Source organism: Antechinus flavipes, chromosome 1, assembly GCF_016432865.1.
Source record: "Antechinus flavipes isolate AdamAnt ecotype Samford, QLD, Australia chromosome 1, AdamAnt_v2, whole genome shotgun sequence".
Classification (NCBI taxonomy): domain Eukaryota; kingdom Metazoa; phylum Chordata; class Mammalia; order Dasyuromorphia; family Dasyuridae; genus Antechinus; species Antechinus flavipes.
In genome coordinates, this window is record NC_067398.1 from 287,418,269 (window position 1) to 287,421,834 (window position 3,566).

A 3,566-nucleotide genomic window follows, 5' to 3' on the forward strand; every position below is an offset into this window, starting at 1 on the left:
GAAAAAGTGTATTATTTTCTATTTTCATCCAATTCTCTCCAGATATCTATCATATTACGTTTCTCTAAAATTCTATTTATTTTCTTAACTTCTTTCTCATTTATTTTTGGGATAGGTTTTTCAAGTTCTGAGAGGGTAAGATAAGTCTTCTATTATTTTAGTGCTACTATTAGCACTAATCATCTATAATTCATTTAACTTTTTGTTTTTAATTTAGATGCTATAGTATTTGGTGCATATGAGTTCAAAATTGATATTGCTTCATTGTCTATGGTACCTTTTATCAAAATGTAGTTACCCTGTTTATCTCTTTTAATACATTTTAGCCATAACTTTGTCTGAGATCATCATTTTTTTATATCAGTTGATGCGTAACAAATTCTACTCCAACCCTCTATTTTAACTCTGTGTGTTCTCACATATTTCTTATAAACAACATATTGGATTCTTATTTTTAATCCATTATTCTACCTGTTTGCATTTTATAGGTGAGTTAATCCCATTCACATTCAAAGTTATACATTCTATTTGTGAATTTCCCTCCATCTTAATTTTACTCATTATTTTCCTCCTCAGCCTCTCTTTTTAACCTATCCCAATCACCTTATCTTTTCCTCTTACCTTCTTATTCCTTATTTTATCCATACTTCTAAAATTCTCTTCTTTATCTTCTCCCTCAATCTCCTAATCACCTTTTTAGGTTTCTCCCTGACCTTTTTCACCATAAAGTTTAGAAGACTTCTAAAATCGCCTCAGAAGCACACTTTGTTTCTTCAATCTAAATGATATTCTAACCAATAACAGCCCTCCATCCCCCCGCCTGTTTTCCTCTGTATTAGTTCTTCCTTTTATGCTTTTTTATCTTTTTTTCCTTTTTACGCAATTTTGTTTTTTGTTTTTATTTTTTACTAATATTTGACAGTCTTTCAGCTCACCAAATGTCCATTTCCCCTCTCCCAGAATTATACTCAACTTTGCTCGATAAGTTATTCTTGGTTGCAAGCTCAGCTCTTTTGCTCTGAAATATAATATTCTAGGGCTTAGTCTTTTAGAATAGAACCTGCTAGTCCTTGTAAAATCCTGATTGTTTTCCCACAGTAGTTAATTTCTTTCTCACAGGTTGCAATATTTTCTTTTTAACCTGGGTTTTGAAACTTAACTATGACATTCTTGTAAGTTTTTTCTCTATGATTTCTTTCATGTATTGATTGGTGGATTCTTACTATCTCTACCTTCTTTTCTTTAACAATTTCTTGTAATAATGTATCCAGATTATTTTTTTTAAATCATAACTTTCAGGTAGAGTGACAATTCGTATATTGCCTCTTCTCAATCTGTCCCCCAGATTAATTATTTTTCTAATGAGATATTTCAGATTCTCTTCCATTTATTTTTAATTTTATATCTTGGAGTCATAATGTCATTTAATTCCACTTGCCCAATTATTCTTTTCTTTTCTTTTTTTTGAACATAGAAACTGTGAAAAATTATATTAATCACAACACAAAAAAATCCGTCTAAACTTATGTATGACACTAAAACAAACATTTCCCACTCCCCCTCCAAAAAAAAACAAAAAAACAAAAACAAAAACAAAACAAAACAAAACAAAAAACCTCTCCAAATACCCTGATTTGTAGCTTTTAGGGAGAAGATGCTGACCATCCCTGAGATGTGGTTTCTGCCCGTAGGGTGCATTCAGCCATTCTCAGGCTCAGGACGATTTTATGTTGGATGGCATGAAAAAATAAATAAATTGGAAAAAAAATCTATCCTATTAAATCATCTCGTAGTCTTCCAGCTGGCAGGGAGTAGGGAACCCGTAGTCAAGAAGTGGACCCTTCTTAGGGCCCTAAAAAGAAGGGATTTAGGGAAAGGTGTCTTTTTATTTGGATAGAAAAGGAAAACATGCTCCTGGGTTTTAGAAAGAACATGGGTTCTAGGAAAATCAGATGCTGGTGCTGATTTGTACTTTGATTTGGAAAGAGATGAGAAGAGGAAAGGGAAGGAAGATCAAGGGGCGCAACTCAGTCCCCCTCCCCCAACTTTCTCTTCTTAAAGTGGAATTTTGTTTCTTGGGACTGTCTTGCAGGGGTCCTCAAACTTTTTAAATAGGGGGCCAGTTCACTGTCCCTCAGACTGCTGGAGGGCCGGACGATAGTAAAAACAAAAACTTTGTTTTGTGGGCCTTTAAATAAAGAAACTTCATCGCCCTGGGTGAGGGGTCTAATCGTCCTCAGCTGCCGCATTTGGCCGGCAGGCCGTAATTTGCGGACCCCTGGGAGAATCCATCTCATCACTAGTTTCACTGTAGGTAGATCTTGATAATGCTGCTTTAGGGTTCAAACACACTGCTTCAGTCCAGGTGCCACTGCTCTCCTTCTCTACCCCTCCTTTGGCAACAGCCTCTGGCAAGGGACCACTCAGGTGCTCCTGGGACGGTATCACTTTACACTTTTTGAAGAACTCGTCTGTCGTCTTGTTCACAATTAGCAGCTTGGTCTCATCTCCACCAGGCTTGATTGCAGCGACCACGTCCCCATGCTATTTTCCTACCATGCAGATCCCATTCACCTCCACAATCCGGTCCTGGCCCTGGAACCCTGAAGCCTCAGCCGGTGAGCTGGAACCCACAACACGGATATACTGGCCAGGTTTAGGCTTATCACTGTGCAGGTTGAAGCCATAGCCAATGGGACCTTTTTTCATAGCACCAAGTCGGAATCTCAGCTCCCTCTGTTCCTGCTGGCTCTTCTCTTCCCGCGGCTTCCCCGCGGCTTCCCCGCCGCTCCCTGCTGCTGCTTCTCCGCGGTCCTCTGCGGGCTAGGCTCCCTCCTCCCCCTCTTCCCCCCATTCCCTACCCTCCCATTCCCCGCCCCCTTTTCCATCCCTCCCCTCTTGGACTCGCAGTAGTTTCTCCCGCTCTTGGATGCAGCTTCTGCAGGCTCTCGTCCATCTCCTAGTCGACCACTAGCAGGCGCAGGGAAATGAATGCGGCTCGAACGCAGCTCACCACCTGCTGGTGAGTCTCCTGCTCCACGTTCTCGCCATTAACCTCCACCAACCGGTCACTGGCCAGCAGTCCCGCTTTTTCCGCCGGGGAACCTAGCTCCACCTGTCGGATAAACTGTCTCACTTTGCCCTCGCCGTGGAGGTGGAAGCCGTAGCCATTCGGCTCCTCCTCCAGATTACAGAGCTGGGGCAAGGTGCTCCCGGAGTCCCGTCTGCGCTCATCTTGCTCTGGAGCACCTCAGGGAGCTTTGTTCATGGAGCTGATTCACCAATCATCCCTTGTCTTCCCTTCCCTCCTTCTGCCCTCCCCACTTCCGCTCCCGGGAATCCGGAATGAAACATATACAGGAGTCATGGCCGAGAGGAGGGAGGAGGTCTCTCCCAGTTATTTTTTTCAAGGAATTATTTTCTTCCTTAAGATTTTGTATCTTCTAAAGGCCCCAATTTAAAAAAATATAGAGAATTGGCTGAAATTTATAAGAATTCAAGCCATTCTCCAATTGATAAATGGTCAAAGGATTTGAATAGACAATTTTCAGGTGAAGAAATTAAAA

The 3,566-nt window shown here is 41.1% G+C and overlaps 1 pseudogene; it reads right to left on the reverse strand.

Annotated features, from left to right (window-relative positions):
- Positions 1 to 261: 261 nt before the first annotated feature.
- LOC127554904 (Na(+)/H(+) exchange regulatory cofactor NHE-RF1-like) lies at positions 262 to 3,234 on the reverse strand (annotated as a pseudogene).
- Positions 3,235 to 3,566: the final 332 nt, after the last annotated feature.